Source organism: Mus pahari, chromosome 20 (genome assembly GCF_900095145.1).
Source record: "Mus pahari chromosome 20, PAHARI_EIJ_v1.1, whole genome shotgun sequence".
NCBI lineage: Eukaryota > Metazoa > Chordata > Mammalia > Rodentia > Muridae > Mus > Mus pahari.
Window position 1 is genome coordinate 34153178 of NC_034609.1, and position 16432 is coordinate 34169609.

The window sequence follows — 16432 nt, forward strand, 5'->3', positions numbered from 1 at the left end:
CCCCCCCCCGCCACCTCCCCTCCATTTCTTTTTGAGTCACCCAGCACAGCAGATCATGTGCCGAGGACTTGGACGGAGCTGTGGTCAGTTTTTCACCATTTCAGGAATGTTCCTGGAGGGGAACAATGGAGACATGCAATTCTTGGTGAACAGCGAGGCTTTGTTTCCTGTTGTCCGGGTGTCCCCCCCCCCCACTGCCCCCAGCATGCAGGGGTCCGGCCACGGGTTTGGCTTTACACTTGTTGACTTTGGGTTTCTGTCTCATTCTTCCGTGGATACTGTAGGGACGACACGCCCTTGCCCATCCTCTGGCCTGGCGCTCTCCAGGGCTCTGTCACACCCGCAAGCCACGGAACTGATTACCTCTTTGGGCTCTCCAGATCTTGCTGGAACAAGAGCCTCCCCGAATTCCAGGCCCCTAAGTCAGAGCGTCAGTCAAGCAATGAACGCCAAAGAGCCTGCTGCAGAAGATTGGGGCGGCTCTTCCGCTCTCCTGTATCTGCACGGGCAGCTGCGAGGGGATGTAATCGTGGTCCCTGATACCCCAAGTCGCAAGGATGGGAAGGCAGTCTCGGGCCTCCTCATTCTCTACTCTACCCTTACCACAGCTTCATCCTGCCCAGGTCGCACACAGCCTCCCACCCTACCCCACCGTCTTCTGCTAGCAGACACTTGTCAAACTGCTCGTGAAGTTCCCATGTCACTTTGAACCTATTACCGAGAAAACCTATTACTTTATGGTGTGTCTTTGAGCAGAGCCTCTCTTGTGTGCCCAGGGGGTTGGCACACAGAGATGGAAAATTCTGAGCCCAGCATCTGGCACCGCTGGGACGTCTGAGCAAGAAGCCAAGGGGGAGAGTGAGAGCGAGCTCAACTAGCCCAAACAGGCACGGTGGGGGGGGGGGGTGTTCACAGACAGATACAGAGAAACCAGTTGGTGGAGTGCTGGCCTAGCATGTTCAAAGGTGTGGGTTCCTCCGTCCCCAGCACTGCTCACATCAGCGTGGCAGTGATCTTAGCACTTGGGAGGTAGAGGCAAGGAGATCAGTAGCTTTAATACACAGCCAGTTTGAGAGCAGCATGGGCCACCTGAGACCCTGTCTCAATACAACAACACAAAGCCAAGAAATGGGAACTCACCTCCTTTCACGGGCCACTCTTGAGAATCTATAAGGCAGGCCAAAGATAGGAAAGGCCCAGTTCTATCCGAACTGATTTCCTTAACCCTTAACGTGGAACTCGGCCGAGGGAGGAGGGCTGTTCCAGAACTTTCAGAAGCACTTGTCCCCAGGGTCAACGATCTGCAGGTTTCATTAACCCTCAGCAGAAGCTGGGGTGGCGAGGAACGATGAACTCTACCAGCTTTAGTCCCTTTCCCAGCCTCCTGGGAAGGCCTGCAGGCAGCAAGCCCCAGTCCTATAGAGCCCAGGAGGGATCACAGCATGGAGTCACCTCCCTTTGTTCCCGGCCACAGCCCTGTCATACGTGTGTGCTCACTTCTCTGTGTCAGTCCACTGGAACCTCCTGTGACCACAGCAGCGTACCCGAGGCACCTCCCTGCCTCCAAGGGTAAGCACCCTGCACATGTGTGTGAAGGGTTGAATGACAGGCACCCTGACATGCAACCTGGAACCTCTCAGCAAGTGACCCTGACTTGCAACTAGTCTTTGCAGAGCTGACCTCCACCGTTTGTTATCCCAGCGATCCAGAGGCTGAGGCAGGGGGACGGTTACGAATTCGAGGCCAGCCCGGGCTCCAGATGAGCTCCAGATCAGACTGATACAGTGACCAAAAATCAATAAATCAAAATAATCTTTATGGGTGGCATTAGTTAAGATGTGGGCAGATGAGGGCACAATCAAAATCACATAGGTGGTGTCCTCGCTAGAGAAGACATAAACACGGATAAAAGGCCAGAGATAAGGATGGTTGAGCACAGCACAAGCCTGGTTTGCCAAACACTGACCAAGAAGGCGTCTCCTTTGGCGCTGTCAGAGGGATGAGCCTGCTGATATTCTGTTCCCAGTCTCTCTGTTTCCAAAACTGGAAGGAAGAGAGGAAACGTGTCGACAGACTGTGGAAGCTAAGAGTATGCCAATTCGTGCGTGGCTCAGTCTATCTGGACACCTGGGAGCCAGCCTCCCTCTGTCACCTCTGCCACAGCACACAGAGCCTGCCTCCTGCTGTTGGCGGTAAGCCTTTTGTAATCTTTCCCTCTTTTTTTTTTTTTTTTTTCTTTTTGGTATTTAATTTTTCATTACATGTATTTATTTATTTATTTGCATTTGCACCATGCGGACACTCGTGCATGCATATGCTTGCCGCTGGCACGTATGTGGAGGTCAGAGGGCAGTCTGTAGGCATAGGTTTTCTCCCTCTGTGGTATGGGTTGGAGTGATCAGATCTTTCGACTTGGCAGCGGATCATCCACCTTTGGCCACCGGGCCACTTCACCGGCTGGCCCCCTTTGCAATCTAAATCTTCTACAAGCTATGCCGCAGTGATGGTCCGTCCGGACAGGCAGCTTTGTAGGGGACTGTTTCCTATCAGGAAGCAGAATTCCTGGGCCAGGGACCCAGGAGTACACTGTGTACATTTATATGTGTGAAAATTAATACAACAGCCATCCAAGGAGATGGGAACAATTTAAGTTCCGGCAGGCGACCCGGGAGAGTTGTTTTCATTGGCCCACGCTCTTATGTTTGAATTGCTTTTGTGTGTTGCTGTCCCTCGTGTTCCAAACTAACAAGGGTGAAGCGAGGCCTGGACTTGCCTGTGGTATCACTGCAAAAAAATGATCTTACTCTTTGCTGTTGTTTTTTTTTTTTTTTTTTAATTATGTAGGGGCTGGAGAGATGGCTCAGCGGTTAAGGGCACCAACTGCTCTTCCAAAGGTCCTGAGTTCAAATCCCAGCAACCACATGGTGGCTCACAACCATCCATAATGAGATCCAATACCCTCTTCTGCTGTGTCTGAAGACAGCTACAGTGTACTTACATATAACAATAAATAAATCTTTGGGCTGAAGCAAGCTGGGCTGGAGCGAGCAGAGGTCCTGAATTTAATTCCCAGCAGCAGCTACATGATGGCTCACAACCATCTACAGCTACAGTATACTCATATACATAGACTAAATAAATAAATCTTTCCCCCAAAAAGAAAAAAATAAAACCAAGCTGGACATGGTGGCGCACACCTTTCATCCCAGCACTTGGGAGGCAGAGGCAGGTGGATTTCTGAGTTCGAGGCCAGCCTGGTCTACAAAGTGAGTTTATTATGTAGCCCAAGCCGGCCTGGAACTCTCTGTCCAACCTGGTTTCCATCTCGGCATCCTCCTGCCTCTGTCTCCTGAGTGCTGGAGGTTATTGGCACGGGGCCACTGTTCTCAATTATAATACAATAATAATATCCTTTAAAAATATTTTATTACATTTGTTTGCTTTTAGGGTTTGTTTTGTTTGTTTGTTTGTTTGGGGTGGTTGGATGTTTTGCCTGCATGTGTCTGTGTACTATGCATGTGCCTGGTGCCAGCAAAGGCCAGAAGACAGTGTCAGATCCCTGGAACTGGAATCCTGCAACAGGCAAGTGGGGAACCAGTAAACTTTTTTTTTTTTTTTGGTTTTTCGAGACAGGGTTTCTCTGTATAGCCCTGGCTGTCCTGGAACTCACTTTGTAGAGGAGATGCGGCTGCAGAACTCCAGCTGCCAACGCCGCAGGAGAGGGAGAGTCTGGAGGCAAAAGGAAAAGGTCACATTCTCCCAACTCAGTCTCCTGATGTAGCTAAAGAGCCCAAGAAAAAAGGAAAGGGGGGAGGAAGGAAGGAAGAGGAGAGAGGGAAGGACAGACAGACGGTAGGCAGCAGCAGAGGGCAGCTGGATTGATCTGGTGCTGGTGAGGGACCTGGGTATCCTGCAGGTTCAGAGTCTGAACACAGATTCTGTGTGTTTGAGCTTGACCATATCAGAATAGGATCCCCTGGCTGTGAAAATTAATACAACAGCCATCCAAGGAGATGACTCAGAGCCCCTAGTCCTAGGGGAGAGCAAATCCATCTCAAATATACTCAATGCTACAAATCTAAAGCTGTGCATATAAAGCAAACCAAATGAACCAAATATATGTATCCGTACATATATTTGTTTTGTAGACAAATTTATGTTTACAAATATATGTGTACAAGTACACATTGGCTGACCTCCCATTTCCTAGGTATGCTCAGGCCGACCTTGAACTCCTGATCCTCCTGCCCCTGTTCCCCAAATGCTGGGACTATAGGTATGTGTCACCACATCCATGATTTATTCTATCTTACTTTTGTGGCGCTGGGGAGTGCGCCAGGACTTTTCTGCACACTAGGCAAGTGTTACTACCATGGAGCACATACCCAGCCTTGATTAATTTTTAAACAAACCATTAAGTGTTAGTTTAAACATTAAATTTTCCAGAAATTTCATGGGTTTTTCGGGCAGATGGGCAAGGTTCAAGTGCTCACGTACCTGTGACACCTGACTCGGTCTCCTCCTCTCTCCTTCTCCTCCTCCCACCACCCCCCTTCCTCCAGCCAGCCATTCCTCACAGGGCTGGGTCAAGAGTTCAGAACTCTGACACTGTTGTGTGCCGGCAAGCAATGGTGGTGCGCCTGTAACACTTCCATGGAAAGAGAAAGAAGTGCCTTTCTCTCATCACCCTGCAAAAGGGAGCGAGGCAGTGGGCAAGACCAAGCCGCAGAGTCTCCATTCATGAAAGCCACTTTCCCGCCTATAGGGAGATAAGGAAAGCACCTGGCTCCTGTCCAGCCTCAGCTGGTCCAGCTGGTCTACAGACTAAGACTCATCAATCACTGGGGCCTAGGACAGCTCTTCCAGGAAAGCTATCTGGAACACTACAGAGCAAGTCACCCAGTGCAGGCAGAGGAAAGGAGCCCGGGGAGACAGGGGTGCCGCCTTCTTCCTTCTGTGAGACTTTGGGGGAACCCCTAAGTAGCTTCTCCATCCATCATACAGAATCCCTCCCACTGCCCCACCCAAGGTAGTGAGGAGGCCACAGGAAGGATGGAAGGGGAGGCCTGTATGTCAGCAATTCCGCAGTCAGTGGGAGGACCCCATTTTACTTCCCTTAGACCCACCCCACCCCCCCACCCCCCACCCCCGCAGCCAGCACAGATCGTCAGACCAGTTTCCTCAGCCGCTGTCCGAACTTTACCTGATGGGCTTCCTGACTCCTGAGCTGGTGTCTGTCGGAGGCCTTGCTCCCCGCCTGGCACAGGAGCATGGAGATGTTCCTCTGAGACTTGAGACTGCCTTCCCTCCCCCCTGTCCCCCGGACCTCCTCCATTGCAGCTGTGGTCATTGCAACCATCCCATCAGAGAGCTGAGTCAGAGGAGGCCACTGAGTCACGGCCACTAGGACCACATTTGTCCGTCCAGCAGATGCTAAAACGGTGCTAAGCCAATTCTAGTCTTGGCATCCAGAGAGCTGGGTTGCAAATGCATAGTTACAAGATGAACTGAACTCAACACTACTACGGCACAGGGCCCTTTGAACCCTGGAAGAAAGTTATTCAGAAGGGTCCCCCACTCATTTTTTTTTTTTTTTTTTTTTTGGCTTTGAGACAGAGTCTCTTGTAGCTCAGCCCTGCCTCGAACTCACCACATAGCCAAGACCTGGAACTTCTTTGATCAAGTGTTGGGACTATAGGCATGCACTATTATGCCCAGTTTCCTCCAGTGCTGGAGCTCTAACCTTGTGGTTTCATTGCGTGCTGAGCAAGCGTGCTACCAACTGAACTACATCCATTTAATGGGATAAGGCAGATCCTGGTCAAGGATATGGTTGCCCTCAGCTCCTGAAACACTAAGCAGGGTGAGCCTCGCTGGTGTGACTGTCAGCCAGGCTGGAATAGGGCAGTGCTGACTGTCTGGTCTGGGATGGGGATGAACTGTAGCAGCCGGCTCTGTGCCTAACAGAGAGAGCATCGGGACCTGAACTGGTTGCCAAAGGGCTGGTGCAGCCAGCTTGAGGCCAGGATGGACAAGGGACGCAAGAGCTCTGGCCATCATGCGTGAGTTCGAATCCCATATACCAGCTTCTGGCTGCCTCGGGCAACAACTTACCCAAGGCCTGGTTCTCAGAAGGTATAGTACCAGCGGCACAGTTGAGGCAAGGATTTGAGATTCGGTCTGTTTATGTTAGTGCTGGGCATAGCCCAAGGTACACTGTTAGCAGCTGTTGTGTAAGGCAGAGGTCAACATCTGCGGCAGCTCCCTGCACCTGCTATGCCCACACTTGCTGCATATATCCTTGGCCTGGACTGATCACATCAGAAGGGAACAGAGCCTCAGGAACAAACTGGCTTTGTCCTCAAGCCACCTGGGAGTTGTCCTCTGCAGCTCCCCTGTCCCTCCTCACTTGTTTCCACTGGGAGAGAGCTCTCCAGTCCATGAGGTGGCCCGTTCCACATACAGTTTAGTCCTCAAGTTCTCCACCCTGCTAACTGCCCTTTGGTTTTCTCGCCAGGGACTTTCCAATGTGTGGAATCCACTCATTCACAAACAGTAGGAATCCTCCGAAACAGAGCCCCAGTTGTTCCTCCAGGAAGCCTCTCAAAAGCCCCAGTCTCCCCCACCCAAATCTGAGCAGCTCCTGGAGACTGGGCAGCTCATCAGTGCCAGAGTCTGCAGTACCGCTTGAGGCAGGAAGCTTGGTTTCCACAGACCAGGCACAAGTGTTCACGTGTATTGCTCCACTCAGTTCCCATAGAACTCCTGTGAGAATTTTATTGTTGTTGTTGTTGTAAAATTGTGGAGATGTGACTTGGTCTGTAGAGCGCTTGGCTAACAAGCACAAAGCCCCAGGGTTAATGCCAGCACTGTGTAAACTAGCATGGTGGCCTGGATGAGGCCACACTTGGCAGCTGGAGGCAGGGAGAAGAGCATTACAGGTAACCCTCAGCTTCTCATTTTAATCATTTTTCAGTGCACAGTTCAGCAGCATTGAACATTCATGTTGCTGTGACACTCCTGTCCCCACCTGTCGCCACAACTGAAATGCTGCTTCCACTCTTTCTGGTTCTCTAGCCCTGTGGATCATACAGTTTTTTGTTTTTGTTTTTTGGGGTTTTGTTTGTTTGTTTGTTTTTGGGGTTTTTTTTTTGGTTTTTTTTTGTTTTTTTTGTTTTGTTTTGTTTTGTTTTTTTTTGAGACAGGGTTTCTCTGAGTAGCCCTGGCTGTCCTGGAACTCACTCCATAGACCAGGCTGGCCTCGAACTCAGAAATCTGCCTGCTTCTGCCTCCCGAGTGCTGGGATGAAAGGTGTGCGCCACCACGCCCAGCTGGATCATACAGCTTTTATCCTTTTGTTTGGCTTATTTCACTCAGTGAATTGTTCCTTCTTCTTCCTCCTCTTCTTCCTCTTCCTCCTCCTCCTCCTCCTCCTCCTCCTCCTCCTCCTCCTCCTTCTTCATTTTTCAAGACAGGGTTTCTCTCTGTTGTGCTATCTTGGCACTTGCTCTGTAGGCCAGGCTGGCCTCAGACACGCAGTGACACTCTTCCTTCTGCCTCCTGCGTGCTAAGATTCAAGGTGTGCACCACCACCACCTGACCCCTTTCCTTGCTTTTTCAGGCTGAATAGTATCTCTGTGTACAGATATGTTCCATATGATTTCTCCATTCCTCTGTAGGCTGCTTCTTACCTCTTGGCTAATAAGAATGTGAACATGCTATGAACATGGGTGTATACATACCTCTTGGGAACCCTGTTTATAATTCTTTTCAGCATATATCCAGATGTGGAATAGCTGGAGATGGTAATTCTTCCTTCATTTATGGAATGGTCAGTGTGCCCTTGCACCAACAGTGCACAAACTTCCAATCTCTCTCTGTCTCTCTCTGTCTCTCTCTGTCTCTCTCTGTCTCTCTCTCTTTCTCTCCATATTTTTCTCTCTCTCTCCATATTGCTCTCTTTCTCCATATTGTTCTCTCTCTCTCTCTCTCTCTCTCTCTCTCTCTCTCTCTGTCTGTCTCTGTGTGTGTGTGTGTGTGTGCGCGCGCGTCTGTCTGTCTCTCTGTCTCTCTGTTTCTCTCCTCTGTCTCTCTGTCTCTCTCTTTCCATAGCCATCTTCATAGCCACAATGTAGTGTGTAGAGATGCCATTTTCATTCCAGTTTATGGCTCCATGGTACCAGTGTTGAGGACAGCAGGAGGAATGACTAGGATTCAAACCCAAGGCTGTTTGCAGCTGTCTGGTTTTCTGTCTCCTCCTCACTCCCCAACTGGTCAGCGTTCCCTGGGAGGCCCCACCATTCAGAGCCTGCCAGAGTAGAGAAGAGCTGGTGGAACTGTAAGACTGACTCCAGCCCTCAGATTTCCCTGACCAAAACAACCCTGAAACTAAGACTTGAGGCCAGGCCTACTTGGGCAGGTAGGAGTTTGGCCTCGGGGCTGGCTTAGTTATCTGATGGGCCAGGATCTGCCAGGTGACTCCTGGATTACCGTGTGGTAAGAGAGACCAGGTGCCACAAAGGTTCTAGACTCTAATGAAGTCATTGAGACAGCCTCCCTTATCCCAGTCTTCTCACTTCCCACCTGCCTGGAGTTTTGCAAGGAGCCATGAGTATTGACCAAGCCCAGCCACCAAACCCTGCCCACCACAGCTGCCTTCGCCCTCGATGCCCTTACCCCACAATGCTAGCTCACACGTGTTTCGTGGTTGTCCCTTGTCACTTGCCTCTCCCCACTGAAGACTGGCAGAGGCTTGAGATTAAGGAATCAGTTGTCTAGGTGACTCCTGTGAAGGGGAACACATATGGTCCCCAAGTCCCGAAAGTCATCATCTTAAAGATGAAATAATACTTATTTGGGGAAAATAAAGCCCAAGTCATAGATATGTGCCACAGCACTGTTCAGAACAGTGGTGGGCTGGAGTATTCTAAATTCATCCACCTGAAAAGATGACAGAGATCTGTATTTACAGGCATCTCCATGACATACTGTCAGGTGCCGAAAGAGATGAACTGTAGGAAGGTTTGTGGCCAAGTGATCCTGTGTCCCTATACATGGGAACTTTCACTACTCCAAGCGTGGCTGCCTAATCATAGCAGTAGCAAGCATCCTCCCGAGAGATCCTTTAGCCTAATTATCCACTAGCAAGCATGTGGCAGGGTTTTCTTCTTCAAGTTGAATGATACGGTATATGTATATGCATATACATACATATACCTATGCGTTTGTTTCATCTGCCCATAGACCCTTGCTCTCTCGCTTCTGTCTTTGTCTGTACTGAAGAAAGCTGCTATGAGTCCTTGTAGAGCCTGGGAGAAAAAGCTAACATGTGTGTGGGGGGGTGCCCTCCACCACAGGCCTTCAGCACGAGAAACCACATTTTAAGTCCCTGCTGACAATTCATGTATAGTGTGTGTAAGAGGTGATGAAGTGTGGCCTGCCAAGAAAGTTATACAGGCTTGTAATTTTAGAACTCAGGAACCTGGGGCCAGGGGGAGGTGGATGCCAGGCCAGCGAGGTTGCTCATTTGGAACTGAAGACAAATGGTTCTTCTTATGTATCTCTGAATGAGCGCTTTTAAAATCATTACATTTATTTAGTGTGTGTGTTGGGGGGTGAGGGGGTGGAAGGACATTTTGCGGGAGTTTTTCTCTCCTGCTAACCTGTGGTTCCTGGGGACTGAACTCAGATCATTAGGCCTGGAAGAAAGCTCCTTTGCCTGCTGAGCCAGCGTGCCATCCCCTAATCTCTCATAATCTTATATACTAAGAAGCAGTAAAGCCAACAAGAGGCTTAAGGAATATAAGATTGGAAACTTTCGACTCCTAGGAGAAAAACGGAAGAAAAGGTTTCCTGACTCTGGCCTTCGTGGTTATTTCTCAGGATACGGAAAAATGCAGACAGCAAGAACCAGGGAGATGGCCCAGTGGTTAAGAGGACTGCCTGTTCTTCTAGAGGACCCGGGTTTGGTTCCCAGCACTGACATGGTGACTTATATAACTCTAGTCCCAGGGAATCAGATGCCCTAAAAGAGGGCATCCATGGTGATTGCATGAACATGGTGCAAAGTCTTGCATACAGGCAGAACTCTACACACACACTGTGGGAAGCAGGTGTGACCAAGCCCCGTGATCCCTGTTTACTAAGAACCTGAGCCTGTGTACTTGAACGATCCTGTGCTGTCCACCTGATGAGTCACTGGCCTATCACCGTGTGCCCTGGCTGAACTCTGATTGGATCCAGGAGAGGGGGGAGGGATTAGGTCAGAGGACTGATGAAAAACAAAAACAGAATGTGCCCCGGGGGGAGGAAGGGAGAAGGCTGTTTGAGAAAGCTATTTGAGAAAAAGGAGCTATGGGGGAGTTTCGTGGTAAGAAAGAATTAATCTAGCGCTAGGAAGAGGCTCCCTGGAGGAAGGACAGAGTTAAGCTCCCAGTATAGGGACAAGTTAAGCTCCCGGGATTATGGGACTAAGTTAAACTCCCAGTATAGGGAAAAGTTATGCTCCCGGGGTTACGGGACCAAGTTAGGCTCCCAGTATAAGGACGAAATTAAGCTCCTGCATTATGAAACGAAGTTAGAATCCCAGTATAGGGATGAAATTAAGCTCCCGGGTTATGGGACAAAGTTAGGATCCCGGTATAGGGACAAAATTAAAAGTGAAGAAAGCAGGAGGAGATTGCTTCAAATATGAAAGTAAGAGCGGTGTTGGTGCAGCTGTTAGCAATTTGGAGTTTAGTTAAATCTTGCCTGGTGGACAAAAGTGGAAAGTATGCTGCCAAGTTAGAAAAGTTTTCCTGTGGACAGGCTGGGCATTTTAAGAGATTGTCCCAATTGCCCACAGCCAACTACTGCAGCTCCCATGAGATGTCCAAAATTATGTCCACGGTGTTGTAAAGGCTCATGCAGCAGAAGCAGAAAAAGGCAAACGAGAAGCCAGCAGAGGAGAAGAGAGGCTAAAGAATAAGAGAGTGAGGAGGGAAATTCAGATGAATCATCTGACAGTGGAGAAATCAGAGAGTGGATTTGCTCCAAAGGCAGATAGATATTCTGGAGCAATTAGTCTTTGTGTCATGTGTATCCCTGCTATTAGGAAATCGGAGTTGTGATTTCGATAGCAAGATGAAAGAATTATGGGCATCCATTGTTGCAGTGAATAACATCCGTGTGTAGATTGCCACCACTCAGCAGTGGTTGGAGATGATCCAGGGGGTTTTCAGCTTCCTCAAGGATTGGGGAGGGATGGCCTTCTGGGGATTTTTGCTGTGTGCTCTATGTGTTGGTATGCTGTGGCGGATGGTATGCATGCGCTGGCGGGCGCAGGCTGATCAACAACTGCTGACTCAAGCTGTGGCAGCTAGAGAGTTAGGTAATTCGCCCCATGTTTGGCTCAATGTGATGGATCATAATCCATGATGGGTAAGACCCTCACATGTGAATACCAACCTAAGACAGGGTGGTGAAAATGAGTTCACCATACCAATGACGGGTAAGGATGTGACATGGTTGAGGGCAACCTAAGACAGATGTGATCCCAGAGCCATTTTAATTAAACAAAAAGGGGGAGACATGGGAAGCAGGTGTGACCAAGCCCCGTGATCCCTGTTTACTAAGAACCTGAGCCTGTGTACTTGAACAATACTGTGCTGTCCGCCTGATGAGTCACTGGCCTATCACCGCGTGCCCTGGCTGAACTCTGATTGGATCCAGGAGAGGGGGGAGGGATTAGGTCAGAGGACTGATGAAAAACAAAAACAGGATGTGCCCTGGGGGAGGAAGGGAGAATGCTGTTTGAGAATGCGGTTTGAGAGAGCTGTTTTGAAAAAGCTGTTTGAGAAAGCTGTTTGAGAAAGAAGTTGGAGAAACCTTCCTTGGCGTTTGAGTCGTTTTTTTCCTCGTCTCTGTCAGTCAGAGTTCGGGGTTTGCGGCAATACACACACACACACACGCACACACACACACACACACACACACACACACACACATATACACACATACACACACAGACAGAGTCAATGCAGGAAGCAAAAGCAAAGCTGGCCAAGTGAACTACATCCAAATTTAAAGTTTGGGCAGCAACTGACATGGAATTAACTTATGTCAACCAAGAGACATGGATAAATAAATAAGAATAATTTAAAAATTAAAGAGTGCATAAAGATGTGGTGTGTCTGTGTGTGTGTGTAGGTTTATGCACACTGGACATAACTGACAGAGTGAAAGAACAATTTACAGAGTAAAGAAAACACATCTGAACCTAGCTGATAAGAGGTTAATAACTTTTTGTTTGTTTGTTTGTTTTGGTTTTGGTTTGTTTTTCGAGACAGGGTTTCTCTGTGTAGCCTCGGCTGTTCTGGACCTCACTTCGCAGACTAGGCTGGCCTTGAACTCAGAAATCCTCCTGCCTCTGCCTCCCAAGTGCTGGGATTAAAGGCATGTGCCACCACTGCCAGGCTAAAGATTTATTTATTTTAAAGAGTTATTATGTATACAGTGTTCTGCCTGAATGTATGCCTGCAGGCCAGAAGAGGGTACCAGATCTCATTATAGATGGTTGTGAGCCACCATGTGGTGGCTGGGAATTGAACTCAGGACCTCTGGAAGAACAGACAGTGCTCTTAACCTCTGAGCCACCTCTCTAACCCCAAGAGTTCAATATCTTTTTTTTTTCTTTAAAGATTTATTTATTTATTATATGTAAGTACACTGTAGCTGTCTTCAGACACTCCAGAAGAGGGTATCAGATCTCATTACAGATGGTTGTGAGTCACCATGTGGTTGCTGGGATTTGAACTCAGGACCTCCCGAAGAGTAGTCAGTGCTCTTAATCGCTGAGTCATTTCTCCAGCCCCCAGGTTAATATCTTAATATCCCAAATTTATAAGGAATTCCTTCCACCAGGGCAGTCACTGTGCACACCTTGAATCCCAGCACTTGGGAGGCAGAGGCAGTCAGATCTACAGATTAAGTTGTGGGACAGCCAAAGCTAAATGCTGTCTTGGAAAAAAAAATCCCTTCCTATAACAACTTAATTTGAACATGGTAACAGTTTTAATTAGAACATGGATAGTTTGCCAAAGATCATGCAGAAATAGACAACGTGCATACAAAAAGGTCATTCATTAGTCACCACAGAAACATAAATAAGTAAATGCCTCCCAGAGGCACCATACTTCCATCAGGGTGGCTATTATCAACAGTGACTGCCAGAAAAATAAACTTCAATAAGGATGTGGAGACATGGGACCCACAAGCAGTGGTGCCAAAAAAAAAAAAAAAAAAAAAAAAAAAAAAAAAAAAAAAAAAAAAAAGAAAAAAAAAAAAAAAAAGAAAAGGAAAGAAAATAGAAAAAAAAAAGTATGGACTGCTTGTGGACGTTGTACATCGTGGTGCGGAGCCTAGTGCGCACCACGATGTACAACGTCCACAAGCANAAAGAAAAGGAAAGAAAATTATTAGCATATGGCCCAGCAAAAGAACTGAAAGCAGGACTGGAGAGATGGCTCAGCGGTTAAGGGGAGCGTGCTGGGGCTGGAGAGATGGCTCAGCGGTTAAGCAGGAGGAGCATGCTGGCTATCGAGGATGAAGCAGGGTTGATGAGCTGGGGGCAGGGGAAGATTTAGAGGACACCTAAGTGACCAGGCCAGACAAGAGACTGGGTCCTGGTTGTGGAATCTTGGGTCACAGTTAGCTCTTTCTTGGGCTGTGAAAGCTGACGGGCAGATACCCTATAGAAAGGTTTAAAGTGGGGGCTGGAGAGATGGCTCAGTGGTTAAGGGCACTGACTGCTCTTCCTGAGTTCAATTCCCAGCAACCACATGGTGGCTCACAACCTTCTGTAATGGGATCTGATGCCCTCTTCTGGTGTGTCTGAAGACAGCTACAGTGACTCATATAAACAGCAAATAAAAATAACTCAAAGAAAGAAAGAAAGAAAGAAAGAAAGAAAGAAAGAAAGAAAGAAAGAAAGAAAGAAAGAAAGAAAGAAAAAAGGTTTAAAATGGAGGGAGGAAGGGGGGGTGATCTTCCTCTGTCGCTGTCAGGAAGTCCCTATCTGTCTGACTTTTCAGACTCATCACCAGAACCTTCCTAATTAAAGCCATGTCCCAACCCACGTACAATCCCTGTCCTGGAGAAGGTCCCAGGGGCAGCCTGGCTGATTCTCCAGGCAGAGGCAGCAGCTCCTTCTGGCCTGCCAAACATCTAGAGCAATCCTGGAAGCATAAGAGATTCCCAGGCCAAATATAGTTCGGGTCCCAAGAGATGCTCAATAGCTGAGGGGCAAGGTTCTCTCTCACACAGGCACACATAACACGAGTACACAGAATCCCTTCTGGATTGTTCCAGGCCTGGGGCCAGAGTTCTCAGATTTCCAGAGTCTCTTCCAGATTTAAGGTTCCAGACTGCACTTTCAGACATGCCTTTTCCTCCCAAAGCCAAGACAGGAAGCCCCAGGACAGTGAAGTCTCGGGGGCAGGGGTTTAGAATAGAGACTGCAGCATCTGTGGCTTCTAGAGATCTTCTACAGACTTCCCAAAGAGCTGTAAGATCCCTCCTTGTCTCAGGCTGTCATCTAAAGAGAATCACGTGCTCTGGCTGAGGGACTAGGACCAGACCCCTCAGAGTCCCGCAATTTATGTCTCAGGCCAGGCTTCCTTGTGCTAGGCGTTTCCTGAGGGCTCCCACTCTCTGCAGCTTTGCACCAAAGCCCCTGAGACAGGGTAGAAGGCTGGACCCATTCCAGGCCCCCAATCCTATCCCAGCCCCGGAAGCTGTCAGCACAGGACCTTAGTGCCTCCTTAAATGCCACCCACTGAAGTCAAGTTGCAATTTTCACTTCTCCCATGTTCCTCAGCCCAGCTCCCACTGACTGACCCATCTCATGCCCCTTTCCCTTGTCCAGTTTGGAAGCCAACAGAACCATCCTAACCCCACTCTGTTAGTCACTGCTGTTCCTGTTCCTTCCTCCCAGTCTCTGCCTAGTGAGCTTCTTGCAGTCTTCAACAGAGCTCTCCTAAGACCCAGAGAGAGGACAGGGTCACTGTCCCCACTTTTTTTTTTTTTTTTTTTAAGATTTATTTATTATATGTAAGTACACTGTAGCTGTCTTCAGACACTCCAGAAGAGGGAGTAAGATCTGGTTATGGGTGGTTGTGAGCCACCATGTGGTTGCTGGGATTTGAACTCCCGACCCTTGGAAGAGCAGTCGGATGCTCTTACCCACTGAGCCATCTCACCAGCCCCACTTTTTTTTTTTTTTTTTTTTTTTTGGTTTTTCGAGACAGGGTTTCTCAGTGTAGCCTTGGCTGTCCTGGAACTCACTTTGTAGACCAGGCTGGCCTCGAACTCAGAAATCTGCTTGCCTCTGCCTCCTGAATGCTGGGATTAAAGGCGAGCACCACCATGCCCGGCCCCACTTTCTATATACACGCTACACACGTATAGAAGATCCCCCTCCCCACCATGGGTTCTCAATGCTATGACCAGTCTCCCTTATAAGTTTTTGGACTGAGAAAATGAACCTCGAACTCAGAAATCTGCCTGCCTCTGCCTCCCACGTGCTGGGATTAAAGGCGTGCGCCACCACTGCCCAGCTGAACCACATCTTTCTGCCTGTCTCTGATGTCTGCTCTGGTACCTTCCCCGAAGCTTGGACAAAGGCAGATGTTTACTTGTGGTGGTTCATGCCAATTCTGCACAGGTCTTCACATTTCCATGTCACAGGAAAGGTACCTGAGGTGTATGTAGTAAAAGCCCATGGCCTGCCAGACCCAGCCAGAGGTGCAAAGTATACCGGGATCCATCCAGCTTAGCTGAGGTTCGCCTGTTCGCCCTGCAATCCATCACAGCAGCTGTGGAGTGGGGACCAGGAGAGGCACCTGCAGGCTTCCTGGGGTGTCTCTCTGCTCCTTCTGGACCTCTTAGGCCTGTGCTGTGGTAGGTGGCTGAGGGGGTTTGAGGGTTTGAATGAAACGTCTGTCCACCGTAAGTTTTGGGCATTTGAGTACTTGATCCCAGTTCGTGGGAATATTAGGAAGGATTAAGAGGTGTGGTCTAAGCAAAGGAAGTATGTCACTAGGGGCGGGCTCTGCTATTTGTACTTAGTGTGCTGCCCGTCTCCTGCCTTGAAGATCCAGATGTGAGCTCTCAGCTGCTGTTCAGGCCATCCATCATCAACCTTTTGTTCTGCCATTATAAATTTTAATACCCCAGAAATGCAAGCCCAGTTGAACTCATTTCTAAATTGCTTTGGTCACGGTGTCTTACCCGCAGCAATGGAAAAGTGACTAAGACAGAAATGAAGGATGGCTTTGCTAATTTGAAGGGGGGGAGGAGGCCTGAGCCTGCGGGTCACCAAAGGAGGTTTGACCCTCACATCCAGCTTTTCTCAGGAAGGGCAGGGGATTAAAAAAAAAAAAAAAAAAAAAAAAAA

The 16432-nt window shown here is 48.7% G+C and overlaps 1 protein-coding gene across 5 annotated transcripts in view; it reads right to left on the reverse strand.

Annotated features, from left to right (window-relative positions):
- Nucleotides 1–16432, reverse strand: part of Il34 (interleukin 34) — a 68198-nt gene that overhangs the window by 48806 nt on the left and 2960 nt on the right. Inside the window, exon 1 of one of the 5 annotated variants that reach the window (XM_029532382.1) lies at nucleotides 1141–1261. The exons of the other annotated variants lie outside the window; for them this stretch is intronic. The gene's annotated coding sequence lies outside the window, so the exon portion shown is untranslated. Of the gene's footprint in view, nucleotides 1–1140; nucleotides 1262–16432 lie in introns of those variants that run through there. 5 annotated transcript variants of the gene reach the window in all.